Source organism: Harpegnathos saltator, unplaced genomic scaffold, assembly GCF_003227715.2.
Source record: "Harpegnathos saltator strain DR-91 unplaced genomic scaffold, Hsal_v8.6 scaffold845, whole genome shotgun sequence".
Lineage (NCBI taxonomy): Eukaryota > Metazoa > Arthropoda > Insecta > Hymenoptera > Formicidae > Harpegnathos > Harpegnathos saltator.
In genome coordinates, this window is record NW_020230699.1 from 817,295 (window position 1) to 839,213 (window position 21,919).

Genomic DNA, 21,919 nt, shown 5'->3' on the forward strand with positions numbered 1-21,919 from the left:
AATTAAATATCAAGCATGTTGAATCGCGAATTAAAACTCAAACGCGTTAAATGCATTCGAATCGCGTCCCATCTAAAATGAAATTTTCCATTTTCGTCGTTCCTTCCTGCCGTTCTATAAAAAAAATTCAATATTTCGAGGGGAAAGCCGGTCCTCAAAGAGCTCGACAAATTAATAACCACACACAGGTGTCGTAGCTCACAATTAATCAAATTTCCAACGTAATTAGATCTTTAAACTAACCTTCGCTTCCAAACGCAGACACACATACAAGAGTCCATGAAGCTTTGATTAAAGAATTTCGCACACTCTTTAAAAAGCTTTCATTAAAAACACAAAGGCTATTCTAATCTTTTCCGACAAAGTGTACTTACATAACCCCCGACGGAGTATTCGACCGAGCAAGAGAAGGGAAGAAAAAGAGAAGAGAGCAGGAGAGAGCAGGATAGAGGGAAAGAGAGAGAGAGAGAGAGAGAGAGAGAGCTCGGATGGACGATCCATTATCTTCTCCCTCGCAAAAATGCGCGCAGCGGGCGCGGGGGGAGAGCGGCGCGCCGGTCGCTGTTAATCGGCTGACTGCGATCCGATTTTCGCGACAAGGGTCGCGCAAATACGAATCTCTCGTTTTCGCCGAGGGAGAGGGAGAGGGGGGGGGGGAGAAAGAGAGGCCCTATCCTTGCGACGTACAACGCGCCTCCATCAGCGATAATCGTCGCTCCCTGCCCCGACCCCGCGCTAATTACATGCCCCACGTGTGCTCGCGCGTTAATACCGAACGACGTTTGTCGGCTAGTCGCGGCTCCGGCGATGCTAACAGGCGTCTCGATAACGCGCGGGACTCGCCTCGCTCGCTCGGGCTGCGAATGACGTCGCACAGTGTCGGACCTTAGTCGAGACAAGCTCGACGTATTGTCTTATGCAGCAGCCAGTCAGCCAGCCAGCGAGCAGCGGCGAGGGAGAAGCCGAGCGGCTTGTCTAACTGGCTGACCCCTATTCCGGGACGTCTCTTGACGACCGCAGAACAGCCGGGAACAGCCGCGCGGCACCTCTGGTCTCCGCTTGCCCATGCAAATTGCTTTGTCGCGGCCGGCCCCCTTCGGGTTCTTACCGGCCATTCGGGAACCGCGCAAACCGAATCCGAGTCTCTCTCGCTCTCATATCGGACCGCAAAACTCGAACTTCCCTTTGTGACCGATGGAATTCGCCCGGGTCCTTAGTCGGTCGCTTATCGGTCAATTTGCAAGGCATTCGCGGAGTCTGTGTTTACGGGGCTCTGGTCGGGCTAATTGTTCTCCCCAGACTGAATTAGCGATTAGGAGGACGACGGATCCTAGCCGGCGCGCCGCGCGCGGCTCGAGGCGACGTGTATTGACCGCCTATTAGAGGATCCCAGCCAATTTCGATAAGCGATTACGCGGTTATTTAATCGAACTACCGCGGACAACACGCCGCGTCTGCGGTCGGCAAGAAGAATCGGCGGCGGCTGCGGGTGAAAGTTACTCGTGGATTTGGCCCGCCGCGCACCGTAAGACCGAGAAGAATTCGATTTGTCCAATGGCGATTGTCGCGCGCCCATTGCTCGTCGTTGCGAGCATCATGCGTCGAGAGTCGCTACTTTTACCGCATCAACTTCGATCTCTTGCCAAGTTATCTGACAGTTAAATCATATGTCCGTCTTGGTCTGAATTGAAGGAAAAACAAAGACGAGCGTATGACTTAACGGTTAACTTGCCAACAAGTTGGAACAACCGGCCCCAAAGAGGCTAAAGGAGGCTTTTAAGGACGGACGCGGTTGCCCAGCTCTCCTCGGAGAGGAAGAGAGAAAACCGCGCGGGATCACATTCAAATCGGTGACTAAGGCGCGGTGTTCGGCGCATAACTCCAACGAAACTTAACGAGTAAGCTCGATCGCGGAAGTGTCCACGAAGTGTCCACGAAGTCTGCCGGAAGTTACGGCCGGTTCTATCTCTCGGACGCCTGCTCTCCCTCTCACCCCCCTCCTCCTCCTTCTCCTCCTCACCAGACCATCCCGCAAACTTTTAATCTCCCGCAAACGTGCGCGCTGTACTTTGGTGGAAATTTCGCAGGAACGACAATTATCGCGCGGACGCCAGACCAATTCGGAGACGAGGGACTTCCCCTCCGCGAAAACTCGCCGCGAGATCGGTATCCTCCGCAAGAGAGAACAATCCCACGATAATGCTACGTGTTATGCCGACCGGGGATCCCGGTCTGCTCGTGCAATCTCGAGCTGGTTGAAGTGGAAGGGAGCGTACGTGTACGGCGAGGCAAGGCGTGGCGAGGCGAGGCGAGACGAGAGAGAGGACACAAAGGCTTCTACGGCTTTCGGCCTCCTTCCTCGATCGTCAATTCCCGTCGGTTGCTCTTATTTTGTGTACCGGGCACCCCCATAAACATCCCCATCCATCAAGCGCCACGGCACGTAATATCACGAGTGCGCGCGTGCTTTCTTTCTCTCACTCTCTCTCTCTCTCTCTCTCTCTCTCTCTCTCTCTCTCTCTCGCTCACACTCACACGTACACAGCCCGTAATGGAGCGATCGGCGGAGTTACAGCTTTTCGATCAGGTCGCCCCGGCCTTAAGGTTATCGGCGACTGATTATCGAGCAAGCGCGTGATTTCCTTGCGGTGTTATTTCCCGGGAAAGGTGAATGCACCGCAGTACTAAAGTGCACCCCATTTGCCGACGATACGGGCGTGATGAGCTGCCTTGACCGTGTCTACTTCTTTAGTCTCTTTCGTCGGTCTCGAGAGCCACTCGGGGGCGTCTCGTTCGACGACTTGAAACGACGCTCATCGGCGGAAGGGAAAATGCGCGATTGAAAGATTAATAAGGACACTGCGACTTCAAGTCCGCGAGATTCCACGAGATTCCCGTTTTCTGTTCGTTTGGAAGCCAACAACGATAACTCGCTCGTACCGCGAAAGATTCAAGATCAAGATAATTATTCAACGGCTCAAGACGATCGAATGAACAAAATCGAGACGATCCGTTGCAACTAGGGGGGAGGGGGGGAGGGGGAGGAGGGGGAAGGATACGGTACGCCGTTTCGTCAATTAACCGGGCTGACGTTGACATTATTTTGACGCGGTGTCACTGCGGAAGCGAGCATTATATTTCACCGAATATAATGTTTATCGATTGATCGCGCAGCAAAAATATTTACATTGGATTAATTTGTGACTACGCGCAAGCTTTGCCAGGCTTATAATGTAATTTAGTTTAGCGCGGGAGCCGGCGCGCCGGACCCGACACGCTGTGGTCCCAGTTAATGATGACGATAACGAACCGAGTTTGATATTGGCCAATTACTCTCGCTCCCGCGTATATTAATCATCTATTTCGCCAGTGCCGCGTGTTTCATTATTTATTTATAGTCACGTGCATTATATTTCGATCTATCATTCAATAGGCAAACATAAATCATCACTGCGCCACTTTCCTTCGCGCCGGTCGCTGCAATAAATTTATGTTACTTGGCGCTATGGGCGCGCACTATCGCTCCTGCGTTGATCCCTAAATCTAGTTTGATCATCAATGAACGGATGCGATCTCGCGCTCTCCAAGTACGCGCTACTGCTATACTCAAAACACGCAACTACCCCCGATGAGAGTTTTCTCATCGGCAACCAACGCCATTTGCACAAGCATTTTCACTCACCGAAACACCGAGGACTCAGGATCGACCACGTTCTGCTACAACTCTGGAACAGAAAAATAGCACCACCGATTACATACGAGAGGCAATAGCAATAGCTCAGCGAACAACAAAAGAAGAAGAAGATACACGCGGACGCGAGCATGTTCCTCTCTCTCTCTCTCTCTCTCTCTCTCTCTCTCGCGCGCGCGAGCGTTGTAACTCGACGGTTTTTACTCCGGCAACCGTGTTCCAATTTTCGATCGCAACGGTGCTAAATACAAGGGAGTACGGAAGTCTGTAAACTCTACCTACCTTCGAGTCGATCCTGCTCGGCCCGAACCGGATCCTCCGGTACGGCAACCGCGGCGTCCGCTGCAAACTGCGCACCCCTTCCCCCGGGAATCGCACTCAGCGTGTGGCTACAAGCTCCATCAGATCTGGAACGAAAAGCAAGTCCTCCGATTAGTCATGAAGAGACGCGAATAAATCAAGAATGGGAGGGTTCGAGATAGAGCGTATTTCTCTTTCAGGCGGAAAGAAAAGAAAAATCGTAGTCACCTTTCAGAGTCTCCGAAGGTCGGCCGCTGCCCACAATAATCCCAGATGCTGTGTGTTGCGACTGTTAATCGATCGAGAACTTTCGGTCGTCCAAAATAATCCAATTTAACGTCCAGCGAATAACGCTCATGTACACAATTTGGTTGTTTCAATCGATTAACTCAATTTGATTACACGGTGATTAACAATCGATCTGTTAAATTATGTGTCATATTAATCTTGATTATTAATCCACCGATTATTTTGGTCAACACTGAGATTTCGATCGATCAATGCTCAACACGATCACCCCACACACACACACACACACACACGCCCGCGCGCGCGCGAAAAATAGCACAACGCGCACTACGCATTACGCACTCCACGACCGACCGGAAAGTTCGGGAATCGCGCGCGACGTCTCCCGACCTGCTCGGTGTCGCGTCAAGGACTGTTGCGATCACTCGAGACTTCCCGACGCGGCTAAATTGACTCCTAGCAGGCGAGACACGACTTATAAGCCTAAAAAAAAATAATCTATCGTGATTGGTCAATTTGCTTGTGGCTCAAGATTTTTTTGTAAAAGGACCATCTGAGCGCCGTTACGATACTCATAAGACTTGTTTATTCAACATTCTTTAGATAATAATATTATTGATATTTCGCTTATCGTTTCACAACATTGAATCCCCCTTTGAGGATGCAAGCCATCAAAACGTGTAATCGCCGCGATAACGATCGCTCTCGTTAAGCGACTCCAAATGAGCAGCCTCGTATCGAGATCGAGATAATTAATGGACGCGGCGAAAAACAAGCACGAGATTACTCGCTTTTTTCAACGTAGGAAATTGCGTCGCCGCGGTATTGTATTAGTCATATATTCATTAATTATATTTGGATTCTCTTGCGTGCGTGTTATATCTCGATTTATCGCTTAATAACGGAACACAAAACATCATTTCCTCCTTCTCGCCCCCCCCCGGTCGTTTACATTTTACATAATGTGTTACGAATATATGTACGTGATACGTCTGTTGTTAAAACCTCGGTGATTAATATTTACGGCCATCGCGGCGGTTTCGCGTCGTTGTTAGAATAATATAAAACGAAACGCAAATGCGCAACAACGATGAAAAGTGGATAAGTACACACAGTCGATGTGTTGCTAATAATAACGCAAAATTTGTAATCTACTACGATTGATACCGCAATCGTCGTCGCCGTTGCCGCTTTGTTTCTTTTATGATATATGCTGTTGTCGTTACTTTTCCAATAACAAGCCGTTTGAGGAGCGCAATTCATCCCACATAATACAATGGAGATTAACAAGTATCGCCAAAAAATAAAGAAAAACATGGTATCGAGCCTCGGTGGCTAACAAAGAGTTTTCAATAAAGAATTGTCAACTAATTCACTGGTATTACTAATCCCGCGCTCTTTCTTCCGATTTATACAATTCATTTTACAATTTATACAATTCAATTTATTCAATCAATAGACACACGTCTATCGTATGTAAGTAATAATCGGAGACCGCACACGTCGGCCGCATCATCACCGCGTTCGTTTCTCGCGACTCGAATTTTCGTACATATCGTCGTATATGTTCCAACTTTTTCAATTTAACATTTGCATACAGACACCGAAAAAGGTGGCCAAACTTCGGTGCCGTGTTTTGCTCTTCCTAAGGATGAAAAAAAGTCATATAAACATAGCTCCGGCAACTCTTCCTTCCCGAGTTTAACGTAAACACCTTTTTTGTCTGTGATAGAGTATCGTAGGAATGTTTGAAGCTAGATTAACACGCTTCGCATCGTCGAGATGGAAACACTTTTGTCGACCACGGGAATTAACATCCTGTACATATTCAATATTTAAATATTCAATATTCGTGTAAACTTTTTTATATGTGCCTGACGGTTGATATTTATATATTTATCCAAGTCAACATTATATATCCTTTCACCTCCTTACCTGAATTTCTCGAGTAAAAATAATTGACGATTGCGTCGGTGTTGTGTCATCGGTTGACTGCAAGGTTTATGAAAGACGGATTTTTTATCGTGTACAACGCGAGGCGCATCGCGCGGCTTGGTCAATGTGCAGTAAAATCGCTGACTGAACGAATATCTCCCTCCCTCCCTCTCCCTCCCTCTCTCTCTCTCTCTCTCTCTCTCTCTCTCTCTCTCTCTCTCTCTCTCTCCCTGCGTGTGCGGGATGAAATTTATTCTGTAGAGTTTCCCCGTGCCCGGAGGAATTCCGGCAGCGGATTGATGAATTTTTATCTGAATTCGACGTGTCGATGAAGCGCATACGGCTGTAGTTGCGTGTTATTTTTTTTTCATTGATGGAATAAGATAAATTAAACGGTGACGCAGACAAATCTGTCGAAATGTCTGGATAACGCAAACACGCGCGCTCTCCACTCCCCAATCGCAGCTGCGATACGTTTTTACGAGTTGACGCGTTCTCACCCCCTTACTACCCCTCGGAAGTATCGCATGCGCTATTGATCCCCGCTAATTTCCCCCCGCAATTTACGAGTGTCTCCTCTCCCCCCCGCCTCTCTTCGTCTCTTTACAAAGAAGTAAAAAAACGATGAATACGAGTCGACAAGTAGAGAGAGAGAGAGAGAGAGAGAGGGAAAGAGAGTGAAGAGAGACACGAGGGGTGGCGAAACATCGACCGGAATAAAATGATCGCGACTGATAGACAGAGAAGGGTGAGAGTCGGTGATTTCTGCAAACACACGCGACAAATATTTTGTAGCGCGAAATCAACTAGCGCGCGGCCGCGCCGCGGCGCATAGACTTCCGTAACGATTGGAAATTTTATTTGTCCAGACAATACAAAACGACTCTCCGCTTCTCGTCGCAGCGTACGTCCGACAATCAGCGACTCTCCCCGCTTGGACCCTCCGAAAAATGCTCTCTTCGGTGATTGCTGCTGAGTTTCCGGTCTTCGCCTTGTCATTCTGATATTTACGCGAAATTACGGATCCCGCCTTCGAACGAAGCACAGTCCGGCCCGCTGCGACCGGAAATCCTTGGCAGCCGTACAAGTTGGCAGGCGGCGGGCTTCTTTAATCTTTGGCTACGGCGCGCGTCCAGGCTCGCGCGCGAGCGCACCGAAATTGATTATAAAACGCGTCCGGCGGTTCTGGGTCTTTCATTTCGAACGAATGTGCCCGTGAGGGAGAGGGGGAGAGAGAGAGAGAGAGAGAGAGAGAGAGAGAGAGAAAGAGAAATGGAGAGAACACACTTGCACCGAGTGGCGCGCAAATGTTGCGTCCCTAATACGTTAGTGGTCGCGTTCGCGCGAAATAACACCGTTGCACGTCGCTTGTTTGGAGACGAGCGCGTCGGCAATTTCAAGCGCAAATGGAAGGCACGGAAAGCGTGTCAATAATGCCTTTCAGCCTCGCTTTAGGCACTTTTGGCTCGAATGCACGCATTTCGCAACACGCGCGCGCGCGTCCGCGCGGATTAAAATCGCGCGAAAAACACAAGCAGGCTCGCGAGCTGAATTTCCACGAACGCGCTCCCCTCCGTTCAATTCGGACAGCAACCTCGTTTTCTTCGACGGAAAATGAAGAAAGACATAGAAGCAAGCGGCAGTGATGAGTGATTGTAAAATAAAAAGAAACGGAAATTTACGAGAAACAATCCGAGAGTCCAAGTCTTGATTCTTACATTGATCCTTCAATTTCCGCCAGGCAATTGTAATATTTCCAACGGCAGCGGAAGATCAAGCGGTAAAAAGAAGAGATGACGAAGAAATGAGAAAGGCGTGTCCTGCTTCATCTACCGGCTAAAATAAATCAGAAATTCGCATCGTTCCATTTGTTTCGTGTTGGCTGTAGTAGAATCGCGGAGCGATAAAATGTGGAGACCCCACCAAGAGAAGATACGCAACGTCAGAAATGAAAAATTGCCGGCGAACGGAGTCTTTTTCGCGACGTGTTCAATCGGGAGAAATCAATAATAATTCTCCGAGATCGGCTCGAGCAATCTGTCAAAATTTAAGGTCGTGGCGAGATTTCGCGCGCGAGACTCATTTGCTCGCCGTAATGTCTGCGCGAGCGCATCCGTATTCTCTCGACGAACGCCGTAAAACGCGCCTCGAGCACCGCGCGCATCAACGATGCGCGCGGGGACGACGGCGAAATTACAAACAGCAAATCGTCCCGCGTTTTATAGTTACTATTGTCTAATTTTACACCACGCCGGTGGTGCTTCAGCGTGCTCCGCGGAGGAGGCCATCAGCGATTTACAGCCACTGTCGTTTAAGCGGCCGCTTGACGACCAATTTTGGCAGGGTCGTTTCGGCCTTATTGAGCGCGGGCGGGGGAAGAGGAAGAAGGAAGCTCTTGCGAGCTACCTATTCCAGCGAGATGATAAACGCGATTTTACAGTCGATACTCGCGACCCGCGTTATAAGCAATTAATAGCCGCTATCCGGATTATCGCCGATACGGCACGGGAGAAAGTACCGGGCGTCCGATTTATTTATCTCGCGTTTGCGAATCTTCGCGAATCACAACGAAACAACAACGACGAAGTAATTCCAAGGGTAAACGATACAACTCGGAAGATCCGCTGCCGTGTAAGTAAAATAATTCGATTAGGGGACGCGTCTCAGTGTTCTTTTAATTGAATTAAACATCAACCCACCGAGCCATCTCTCACGAATCCTCCGATAATCCCAACGTTAATAAATTTTGACGTGTTATTGCGAGAGCACGATTGCGGAAAGGAATAACAGCGCTGTTTAATGAATATTAATAAAATTAATGAGATTAATGAATATAATTGCACATTGAAATTTCACATGCGACGCACTCGGGGTGAAGGAAAAATGCATCCTCCCTCCCTCCCTCCACGTCGCTCGGCAGCGAGAGAGAGAGAGAGAGAGAGAGAGAGAGATCCTGCAATATCGGCGGCTTGTTAAACAACAGCGACCTTACCAGCGTGGACTAGCGGATAGTATCTCGGTCGTTATTTCGGACGGACCGCAACTGGCTCGGGTTACCTGATTAATTAATGACTGGTCTACATTCACGGGGATGACATTTCGTTATGCGAGCGCGCTTTGTTGCGTCGCGCCCGGCACCGTTATTGCCGCGCTAATTCATCTGATCGGCCGTTTATTAGCATTACACTCCTAGAATGTAATTCCGTGTACGTGCCGTCCATTAGCAGACGCGTAAACCCATTCAGCCATCGAGACAACATTACATTCAAACAGCACCTCGCGCGCTCGTCGTCGCCAATTACATCGTGCGAAGAACCTAATTGTGATCCCCTCCCGCTCGCCTCTCTCCCGATTCGTCCGCAGGCTCGCGGTTAACAACCATCGGAAAAAGTAACGCCTCGCGAGGAATTCAACGGACTAAGAACAGGTAAAAGCGTTGTCACTTTTTACACCTTGTGTTGAAACAACTCGAGGATCTCTCTCTCTCTCTCTCTCTCTCTCTCTCTCTCTCTCTCTCTCTCTCTCTCTCTCTCTCTCTCTCTCTCTCTCTCGAGCGCTTACGTCACTCACCAGATATCTCAAGAAGTATCGACGAGTATTTCTCTTGATAGCTGGCTTGCTCTTTCGACAAATATGCTATAATATTTCGGCGATTCTCTCGCATTTTTACTCGCGTTCGGCTCAAACAAGCACGGCTCATTACAACCGCTAGAGCCGCGACGATAGGTTTGCTCTATCGAACGATCGCGTGTTTTCCCGAACAGCGCGGAGGAAATTTCTGAAATAACGCAGGAGGAGGCGGACACGTGTGTACGATATATTGGAAGATAGACGGAACTCCACGGAGAGAGAGTAAATCAACAAGCAAACGATATCTTACTTCCTGCTGAAATTAATCGCACGCCGGCGGCGGGTAAACTGGCAACGAACTTCGAAATTTTCTTCACCCTCCACCCTCCACCCTCCACCTCTCTCTCTCTCTCTCTCTCTCTCTAGATTTATACTCAATCAATCGCCGGCGTACTTCATACCGTCGGTCCATCAGGTGAGAGACGCCGCGAAGAAATAAGCTCGACAATCCGACGCCCCCTCCTTTTCCCACCGCTCAGCCATCCGAAGGGAAAACGAGCGTCATTAATCGCGTCGCGCGGAGAAAGGGTAAAAGGGAGTCCCTCGCGCGACTGGCTTTTACCTCCTACCGGAAACAAAGGAGAGCGGCAACGGAAAGGTGGGCGACGAGAGCCAGAGTGGGAGGAGGGTTCGGAGAAACGGCAGACGAAGGAGAGACGGGAAGATCCTGAAAAATGTTAAAAAAGAGGGCGGCAGGTAGGAAAATGCCGCGGCGTGTTGTCAGGACGCGGGGGTCACCGCAGACAAATAGGCCGTGTCAGGTTTTAAAGCGTCCTTCCGGTCTCGGAGGCGCGCCTCGGCATTCGTGAAGAACGTGCCTCTTCTGCGGGTTGTCCTACCCTTCCCTTCCAACTCGCCCCAGCGGAGGGTGAATTTCGACCGCGGAACCGAACGCCTGCGCGGCGTCTCGATATCCGCGGGCGCCTTCGATCGCTGCGACGAGGATGCGTCCTAAAGTCCCGAAGGAAAGTCTGGTTAAACTAATTAAACGACAATATGAACGAACTCGAAGCGTTTCGCTGGTAGGAAATAGAATTCCTGGCTCTTGAGATCGAATTCCGCTCGTAAAAACCAGAAATTCCCTTCAGCCCGAGCGCGTTCGGCGCGCCTCTTGAAAATGACTTTGGCTCGTAAAGGCCATCGCACACAAATGAACGTAAGACGTAAGCGGTAAAGAAACTTGACCAATCACAATCAATTATTCTCGTAAGTTTTAAAATGACGTCCTTAAATTTCGATTGTGACTGGTCGGTTTGCTTACTGCTTACGTCTTACTGCTTAAGTGCGTTTGTGTGTGTGTGTGTGTGTGTGTGATGGCCTTAAGGAGCAGAAATTCCGTTTCCCTCTTCAGCCGACGGAGCGTTTGGCTCGCTCATTGTCACGTTAACCCAACCAAAGCTGTTTTCTCCTTCGTGCGAAGAAGCGCAAATGAGCTGCCGGTGCTGGTTGTTATCGAGAGGAAGGAATATTCGCTGTTTCTCAGGGACACCCGACGTGTTCTTCAACCTTTACGTAGCCTCGATGTTCCTTTTGAATTTCTCGGCCCCCCCGCCCGCATCTTCTCACCCCTTCTCCCTCCTTCCCTCTCTTTCTGCTTCTCTCCCATTCCCTCCCGCCCCGCCGCCGTGCGCAGGATCTTGTGCATGACCCGGCGGGATCTGGAACATGCTAATGGAGTTTCGTGCCTCCCCATGGTGGACGATCGAGCCCGGGAGGTTGAGGGCTTCTTCGTGAATGAGATTGCAGAAACTCAGGCATTTGCTACTAGCGAAGTTCCGTGTACACGTTAAAGATATACAACGGAGAGTGATAAAAAATAAGGACTCCTCGGCGGAGCTGGCGGCGCGCGCTGAACATCCCCCGACCCCTCCCAGGATTCTAACTTCGCAGTTGTACCGACGCTACGTGACCCAAATCTCAATTTAATTCGCCGTTTCGAATTTCCCCCGTCTCGACATTCCTCCGACACGCACAGGGACTCTTCCTCCCCTGCCTGCCTCCTCGCTCCCCTCCCCTCCTTTCATTTGTCCCCTGACCTTGCATTTGTCCAGACAAATGTAAGTAAAAACCACACGCGGACGCACACCCACCCTTCGTCCTCCTCCGTCTTTTTCCCGTCTTTTGCGGGAGGTCCGATTATGGCACTCGACGAAAGTTCCATCGCAGTCTCGCTCCAGCACTCATTAGCGGTCTTATCACGCAGAACACGCGATAGTCGCGCACGACTACAACTTTAACGGCTGAAGGGTTACGCCGCCGCCGCCATCGCCGCTGTCCCCGAGCGTTCCCGCGGAACTTTAATGCGAGAGCGCGGCATCGTCCTTGACACGGGCCTCCGTTGATTATCGCGGCGGCGCGGGGAGAGCTGCGAATTTATTGCGGCGCGACACGTGACCGTCCTACGAATTTCACAGTCTCCGGCTCGGGGGTTCCACCTACCCCAGAGAGAAAGCGCGCGCGCGCGCGAGAGAGAGAGAGAGAGAGAGAGAGAGAGAGAGACACGGTGCGGCCCCCTATATCCTAAACAGCCAAACAAATGGCCACGGAACGGATGCTCGTGAATCTTCCTGATTGCCAGCCCTAAAACCGCTGTCCTGACGGATCACGTGACCGAGGAGGCCGCGATGACGCGCAGAGGCCTCGCGAACGGAGGGTTTGCGAGAGGGACCCTCGCGGTCCTCATTTGGCGTTAAGGAATTTAGATGACGGTTCCACTTGATCCCTACACATGCCGGAGGGTAGGCGCGGGCGGGGGAGGATAGGGGAGATGCGAGCGAGGGGAGCGCGAGCGGGCGCCTGTTGCTGAATCCGATGAGCGATTCCGATCGCGTATTATTTTTCATTCGAGAGGAAAAAAACATTCGGGACAACCGCGCCGCGGCGCGGCCGGGCGTTCGGTTGCCGAGCCGTTAGTCGCTTTGTTCCGAGTAATAATTTCCAGCGGAACCAATTTCGCGCGATATCGTTTGTTGTATAAATGATACAAAGGCGATTTATCGGCCGGCTGTGTGTGTGTGTGTGTGTGTGTGTGTACCGCCGAAATTACTTGATTTACGTTGGAAAAATTTCGCTCGTCGCGCGACGTTAAATCGAATCGCCGTGCGCGGCATTTTTCGCGACATAATTACGCGATACTGAATAATAGCCAGAGAGCGACGACGAGATGCGCGCGCGTACGCACGCGCGCAACGGGCAAGAGTTCCGTCGAAATAATAACCGTTTGTGTAAAAATTTAGTTGGACCACGGCCAGAGACCTATGTATGTGGCCACGCATGTACGCACGCAAATGTGAAAAGAACCGCCTCCCGGTTCTCTCTTTCTGCGTCCTCCCCCTCCCTTTTCCCTTCTCGCCCCCGCGAATCCCTTTTTTGCGCTCTCATCTGCATTCGAATGTCGCAATTTGAATATTTAAACCCGGCATCGCCGGGCGCCGAGTCATTTTTTTTCGCGTTTCTGATGGTGCATTGCATTTCGTCATTTATGCTCACGTTAAATGAATTCATAAATTAATTCGGACTCGGAGCGCGCCGGGGCTTTTTGTGTTCATCGCTCATTCGCTCGGGGAGGCGCGGAATTACGAAATACGATAATAAATGGGCGCAAGAAACTTCGCCCGACGGATGAATGTTCAATAACGTCATTTGGACCGTCGATCGTAAAACCGCGACGATCCCTCTCGCGACATGAAACTCTTCTCGGGCCGAATTTTTACATCACGATCACTTTCCTATCGATCACGACGAAATGAACGATTGAAGAACCAGAGAGAGGGAGAAGGAGAGAGAGACAAGAGTCGTTACCGAGTCGAGACGAGAACCCGCACGTGCACGGTTTATCGCCCGGGTTATCAATCTCATTGTCGTCGCTGGCAGAATGAAGAAGAAGATCGAGACTCGAGTGACTCAAGACTCGAGAGATTTTATTAAGATACGCACGTGCGTGTAACTCGACGCAAATAAGCAGGTAGTTCTCGCCGAGCGAAGGAGGATGTCGTCTCGGGCGTTGTCTTCCCCGATCACGCTTATCTCGTCCGCGCGATTACGAAGTTGGACAATACAGCGCAAGGAGGATCGAGAATTTCGCGCAGAGCGCTACCTGCGAGCGAGGCCGCTGCTTGTCAATCTCGAGGGTTACACGATCGAAGACATCGTTAAGAGTTGTCGCGTCACAGGGCCTGGAAGCCGTCCAAGGACGCAGATTAATAGACGTCGGAGGGCTGAGAGTCTCGAGAAGGAACGTCGATGAGCTTATAACCTAACCCCGCGCTTCTTGAGGCGCTCGGCCGGATGATTAATCGCGCGGCTCCCTAATTAGCCCAAAAATCGAGACACCGATTAACGTAATTGATGCGCGGCCGCAGACCGCGGTGAGCAGTTCACCGGCGATTGTTCGCCGAAAGAAGTCGCCCCCGGCGAGCTCGACTGTGTTTCGCGGCAGTCGTCGTCGCTCTTTGTCCCGCTATGCAAATAGCTATCTAATCATCATGTGTAGCGCCACCCCAGCCGCGCGCAATCGCGCCGTCTAATTGTTACATGTGGCGCCGTTTTCTCACAATGTTCAGCTGCGAGCAATCAGGTCTCTCGACGGGACCTTGCGAAAGGTATGTTAATGACTAACGAGCTTCGCTAATCGACACACTTTCGTCGCGACGAGACGGACGCTCGTCAGCCGTGGAAGTACCAGCCGATCCGTCGTGAAACAAGGGGAGAGATGTGGGGAAGAAATTAAGATTAATAAAACGGTAATATTCCGCTAATCATGCGGCTCGAGCGACGTGAACTTTACGTGAGCGAAGGGAACTCGTCGGGGAAAATTACAGCTGGTGCTCACCAATCAAGAGGCAGTGACTCGCGCCAAGTTCAAGCGCAACGAAGTTGCCTATATTACGCGAAACTGCGAGTTGAAACGAGGCGAGATATTCGTATCTCAGCAATGGCTAAACCGATCGAGGTTTTTTCAGTCCCAATCGATTCGGCCTTGAAAAATAAGAACACGAAGAAAAATATCAGAAATATCCGTTTGTTAATTTTGTTATCCGATCAAATATCCGATTAAATACACCGGATATTTGTTCGGATAACGAAATTAACAGTTAGGTTAGGTTAGAATATTTTTCCCAGTGAAGAAAAGTGTCCTTGTGTTTTCGTGTATACGTTGTCTCGAAGTGTAGATATTTTAAGATAAAGTCCGAATCGCGGAAAATTTCGATTCAGTAAGAGAGTAAGAAATAAGAAATAAGAAAGTAAGAAACTCTAGACCGCAGAGGAGAGGGGACTTGTGCATCTCATTTTTCCGATACCAGAGGCGCATTATGAGCGCGCTGAAGAAGCAGTGCGAGTGCGAGTGAGCAAGCGATAGAGAGTAAGAGAGAGAAGAATATTGCTAGAATACAGGAGTAGAAATGTGTGAGAAAGAGAAAGAGAGCGAGAGCGAGAGAGAGAGAGAGAGAGAGAGAAGCCAGGATATTTTGCATTAAATATTTTTTATTGCATTGTTACAATAACTAATTTATTATAATAACAAGTAAAATAACTACAAAACTCAGTGTTTTAGTAAATAATGAAGACACTGTTTTTGAAGTACCGGACTGTGTATCATTGGGAGTTTTCGATACATTTATCTTCAGATTGCAAATCTCTCTCATTTGCAGAGTCGATGTTGAGTAGAGCTTTACAGTTGATGCTATTGTTTTGTTATATCATTTTCTTGTAGAACACGATTTGCAGAATTTTATTTATAGTATTCAATAGAAGAAGTCATTGTCAGAGGTATAAGTTTTACTTGTACAAACTTATTACTTGTATAACGAAAATAGTAAATTACATTGCCCAAAGATACACGCTCACGTGCGGTTTTTTCACCTTTTTGTTTCAAAAGGTAAGTTTTATACAACATTACGGGCTCTCTGAGGCGCGTCCCGGCGGGACAAGGTCGCGCGACTTTGGAAACAACATGTTTATAAGTACGCAACTGCCGCGACCGCTTCCATTATTGTTTACGCCGCGGCGGCGGACGGATCGGCGGACCGCCGCGCGTAATAATTTCCGAATTTTCACAATGTACGCGCGCGTGTAACGTGTAATATTCGTGCGTGTGTGTGCGTGCGTGCGTGACGATCCGGAGCGGAGCATCATTGAGCAATAGCAGTGTTTCACGATCTTTAAAGGTAAACGTTTATTGGTTAACTTGGTTAAGTTGAAGAATTTGTAGTCTCGAGTCTTCGTATTCTTGATGCGGGGCGCATTTGTCGCTGCAATACTAATGAGGAAACTCGCTTTTTGTTACAGATCTGCTGGAGTTTGCGGCCATGCGAAGGCTACGGTTACCGGGACGCACTTTCGACGGACGCCGATGGCCGCACCGGAGGATCCGGTTCGGGCCGAGCAGAGTCGGCTTGAAGGTGAGGTTCACCGATCATTTGTACACTTTTTCTTGATTCATTGCAATCGAAAACCGAACGACTGGAATAAAAGCCGTTGAATTACAATGACAAAGGATCAACGTATCTGCGCGCGCGTTTCCGCGAACTGAACTCAACCTAACCTAACCTAACCTAACTTTTAATCAAACGGTTTAACTAACGAAACTATATTTCTTGTTACAGATCCGCAGCAGAACGCGGCTGACTCTGGCTGCTGTGTATCGGTGAGTCAGAGAAGAAAAGACATTTTTATGGTGATGGGTGTTTGCAATATCTCGAGAAAATCAATGCGATTTAATTATACTTTCTTTCGCACGTTGCTCGAAATAACCAGGAGATCGTGTCTTTCAATGACCGTATTACACAACAGAATCTTTAAGATATAATATATATTTCTCTCTTTTATATTGATTCTGAATCATTAGAAGATACAGATGTAAATGCTTTAGTTTGTTATTATATTGAAATCAAGATATGGAATTATTTGCTGCGATTCAATCAGTATAACTCCTGCTTCGAGTAGTGTGTAATATTAAAATTTGATCAGAATTGCGCAATCGTACGTGAAATTCACCATTATCTTATTCGGTTTGATAAATTTTATATCTGCCGAGTTGATCAATTTTCTACATTTTTCACGCGTGTCAGAAGCGATAATATTTCATTTGAAATTACTGATAAATTCGCGCGTTTATTTACATTACGACTTAGTTCTTACGAAACAAGACGTGCGTTTCTTTCGAATTACCGTTCGTGAAACACATTTTCGTTTTTTCTCTCTTGTCTAAACGCCGTAATTTTCGTTCGCGATTGATTCTACGCGAATCGTGTCTCACGTATACATTCTCGGAACGTTGCAGTTGATCGTGTTTACTTTCTTTTTGGGATAAAAATCTCATCTCTTGAACGCGACCATATATGCTTCTTTGTCTCGTCATTCCTTTTCCTTAAATCCCATCGAAACTAATGAAAGAGAAAAGATAAATAAAGAAAAAGAAAAAGCGACAAAATATTGTGAAAAAAGGAACTCGTCCTGGATGCTGAGGAGACTGGACATTGGACGGATGCAGAGTCACAGGAGTCAACGAAAGTCGGTGAGTGTGCAGGTCAAACGCTCAGTAAGCGTCATATTTTATAATGCATGCTCATATATAAATCGCATTGGTTTTCAACCAGAGATAGTAAAAAATAGTGCGCGATAATATGCGTTCATATCTAATTTAATAAAAATGTGAATTGCGAGAAGCTTCCCGTTTGCTTCCTCTCTGATCATTGCGAAGATATTTATTCTGCGAAAAATTATACGCGGAGCTTTGAGAATGATAATCGGTAAGATATATATTTGACGAATGAAAAACCATACTGATTGCACTGAAGCCGGCTTCTTTTTGCAACACTTTATACGAATACTAATCTGATATTTTGTGCATAATATTTATGCGCAGTATCAATTTAAGAAAATTTAACGAATCACTGCTACGGCAGTCTCTCCCTCGATATACACCGACATATTTTTTCTCATGCTCGTATTTTGGCTTCGAGCTAGCAAAAATACTAACGACCGCGTTCCTCTCGTCAATATGACCTCGGCGATGTTTACACCTCGGCAGGTCCCGTGCGATCCCGTGCTCGTTGTTTACGTCCGATAATTTTCAACATATCCATTTCTTTCCGCGAAGGCGCGTTTGATTACAACCGGGCTAGGTGGTATCCCAATAAGGAGAAGTGCCTGACAGCTCTTATCTCATCCCCGTAGCATCTGGTTTTACGTCAGCGCGAATGACAATTGAATTGATATAACTTTGTTTAATATGAAGTGTCAGAAAATATATCAGGTACCCAAAAAATTCTTGCTGATGCTTTGTTGGTCACAATTCTAGAAATTTTTTTAGTTACCAACTAATGTGTGTGTATATAACTCGTGCGTGTGAAAATGCATATAACGATACATAACTCGAACTATAAAATACATCCCCTGTGTCATTCAATTGTCACATTCAGAGCAGTAAATCCCATCGAAATTAATGAAAGAGAAAAGATAAACAAAGAGAAGGAAAAAGTTCTTCTTCATACAAGAGGAAAATTAATCGATATAAGAGGAAAACAGTTAGAATAACATCTAATAAACTTTAGATGAATGGTTCACTTCGCTCTATCGCAATCGCTCTATCGAAAGAGGAATCCTTTCTCTGTAAAAGACTTCGCTTAGAATATGAGACTATGGGAAAAGTCACTTTACAAATAGAATACTTTTTTTGGTTGGAAATGACATAAAAAAAGAGTTACTAAAACGACATTTATATAGAGGGAAAATCCTCGAGCCGAGGGGCCCCCTTTGAAAATCGGCAGCTCGCTTATGCATTCCGAGCCGAAATGCTAGATCGCTGCGCGCCGCTGAAGACTCAGCTGTGCACACTTGGTACACATATGACCCAAAATCGCTCGCGCAGGATCGATTCGCGTAAGCAGCCCTTTTACGAAATCCTCCACGGGATTCGGAAAGCGCTGTATGCGCGATTTCATCGCTACAGCAGCGGTAATCGGACGGGCGTCGTTTTGGCGGCTAACTGACGCGTGATATCGATTCTCACTTGGGGAGAAGGAGGGTGGAGGGGGCAGAGGGAGAGGGAGAGAGAGAGAGAGAGAGAGAGACACGAGTCCCGCGTGTAACGACACTTGCCTCAGGTCCTGCCCGTAAACCGGCAGGATAATATATGTCCTAGGCGCAGGGGGGAAGGGCAGGTGGGATGAACGGTGGGTAAAGGGTTATCACGGAGCATTGTAACGCAAGCGAAATTACAATGCCGCGCGCATTCGGCAATCCGGCGAGATCTCCCCGGCAATAAAACGCTCGCTCGCCCGCACGCACGTTCCCTCGCGAGTGAGCGAGCGGACGCGCCAAAGGAGCTGTCTTGTGTTCGCGCTTTTAATTAAAAGTGTGTGCCTCTCTCGCGCTCGCGCCAAACGCACATGCGTGCGTGCGTGCGTGCGTGCGTGCGTGCTTGCAGCAACCGCGCGCCGGCACCGGCAGGCAAACGTTACGCGCGCGCGCGGCTTTATGCGCGAGCATTCGTTCGCTCGTTATTCTGTATTACTCTGTTTGACGATTAAACACAGCCCGTTCGCACGCGCGTCCGCCCGCGGCGCGTCCTGTTTGCTTATTGAAATATCCGCTCCGTGTCCCCTCGCCCCCTCCGCCCCTTGAAACTCTGCGTCGAAAATACATGCGTCTTTAAACGTTGTCTTTGACGTAGTCAATCGCGCCTGCGATCGCGACGACGCGACTTTTCATTCCGCGCTCGCTCGTGGCGATTTGAAATGAAATCCACGCCGTGCGCGCGGGGAATGCGTTTGTGCCGTGCGACAAAGTAACGGAATTCTTCGTAGCGGATTTTAGAGATTCGAGGGGGGAGGAGGGGGCGCGAGCTCGTGCCGTACGAAATAATTTGTCGTTGCGAAAGTGTTGTTTTATTTACGACGGGATGCGGATGGGAATTGTTTCAATTAGCGATCAGGTGACCCGTGAAGATGAATTAATGAGTTAATGATACACGCGTTAAGTTACATATTTAAGTGTCATTTGGAGATTTGAGCTTCTCTGATTTGTACTGCGATTTTTGATGTTCAGTCGGGAACGACTGAAGTGAATTTAATGAATTAACACGAACTTTCAAGGCGTCTGTCTCGTTGTCGTTGTTGAAGCTCGTTGTCGCCGTTGTCAACAGCACTCGCTCGCAATGATTGCCAAATTTCAAGCGAAGACTGGGTCAAGACGCGTGACAAAACGAATTATTGGGTTGGCAACTAAGTGATTGCGGATTTTGTCGACTGATGGATTTTACACTTTCTTTTGTTTCGTTAACGTGTTCAAAGTATCTAACCTATATTTTTTTCTTATTTTCTTGTTTGGACTTCTACCTTTCATTTAGTACAAAAATTATATCGATTAGTTGTTTAGTTTTATGTTTATCCCAATTTAAAAATGGAAGAGCAAGACGTGCACTTGAGACATATTTTATTGTATTATTTCTGAAAAGGCAAGAACGCATCGCAAGCACACAAGAAGTTATGTGCCGTATATGGGAATGAAGCCTTGAAAGAAAGGCAGTGTCAAAATTGGCTTGCCAGATTTCGTTCTGGTGATTTTTCATTGAAAAATGCTCAACGATCTGGCCGTCTGGCAGTTGAAGTCGATGAGACCCATATCAAGGCCATTATCGATTCAGATCGTCACAGCACAACACGTGATATTGCAAAGAAGCTCAATGTATCGCATACATGCATTGAAAAAAATTTTAAAAAGCAAATTAAAAATTTTGAATTTTCATTCTTATTTAAAATCCGCAATCACTTAGTTGCCAACCCAATACAAATGTCTGTCGTAGTAGAGACCAACTGTATGCAATTTATTTTTCTCTTGATAATCATGTCATCAGCACATTTGTCGCTTTCAATCTCATTCCAAACTAATTTCATCACGATCGAATAAATAAAATTCAAACTTCCGCGGTGTGTTGTACCGCGTGTTTCACGTAGAGAGCCTCATAGGAAGAGAGTGGCAAAAGTGATCACGTGACCAGGTTGATTCGCGATGGAGGCACAAAGCCTTCTTGATCAATTAGAATATCGATATAGCAATACGACAGGTTGGTTTTAATAACAGCAATAAGAATCAGATATCCGTAAAGTAATAAGTATTAATTGTAAAGGAATATTCATTGCTTTGATTTTATATACATAGAATAAGAATCGTAATATGTATTATTTACATAATTTTGTGTCTTGTGCGTAGTATAAAGTGCCTAGACTTTTAAAACTCACTGTAAAACCAACCTGTCGCCTTGCTATATCGATATTCTGATTGGTCAAGAAGACTTTGTGCCTCCATCGAATCAGCAGGGATACCTGATCACGCGATCAGTCTGCCACTCTCTTCCTATGAGGCTCTCTGGTTTCACGAGACATCGTCGCACGCGACAGTCCTCCGAAACGCGCGCGCGCGCGTGCGATCGTTACTTGCGCTGATCGCTCGTCCAACATCGTTGCTACCCTTTGGAGATCCCGAGGAGTTCCCATGCGGAAAGCCGAGCCACCGTTTTCACGGAAAATCGCGCTCGAGCACCGGCTCCGTTTTTACATAGGGAATTAATTAAAACGCGCAAAGTAAGAGTGATGTGCGAGCCCCTCCACTCCCCCTCCGCCGGCTCGTGCATATGAACCAGCCCCGCGCCAGCTTCGTCGCGCTACCAAAGCACTTTGCGGTCGGCCACGGCGCCGCAATTGTGCTCGAGCCGGCCGCAAGCACGAGCTTTGGCAGGGCACGACGTGTGTACGTAGCGGCTTTCTCGCCGATCCGTCAAGAATAATTAACGGAAGTTCGTCTCCGCCCGTGTCTCTCTCTCTCTCTCTCTCTTCCACCCCCTGCTCCTCTATTTTTCTCCTCCGTTATCGCCCCCTCCCGCCGAATAGCTCAGAGCCTCCCTTTCCTCCTACGCGGATTCCTCTTCGTTTCTCGTCAACGCTATCGCCGATAAAACCTTTTACGCTTGTCGTAAAGCTGCCCGCCGCGAATGCCGCCGTGAAATACATCGGCGAGTGTCGTAAGGGGTGGGTCCGATGGGGTGTTTGGCTCGCGGTATGGATCGACGGCGTCGGGTCCCCTAATTCTTACGGCGGGTCCTTCGGTGTGTTC

At 48.2% G+C, this 21,919-nt stretch overlaps 1 protein-coding gene across 1 annotated transcript in view; it reads right to left on the bottom strand.

Moving 5' to 3' along the window:
• LOC105185583 (low affinity immunoglobulin epsilon Fc receptor) overlaps positions 1–4,402 on the bottom strand; it is a 147,249-nt gene extending 142,847 nt beyond the window's left edge. Inside the window, exons 1-3 of the mRNA XM_025307323.1 lie at positions 4,220–4,402; positions 3,974–4,098; positions 3,683–3,725 (exon numbers count right to left, since the gene is read on the bottom strand). The gene's annotated coding sequence lies outside the window, so the exon portion shown is untranslated. The remainder of the gene's footprint in view (positions 1–3,682; positions 3,726–3,973; positions 4,099–4,219) is intronic.
• Between the last annotated feature and the right edge of the window lie 17,517 nt (positions 4,403–21,919).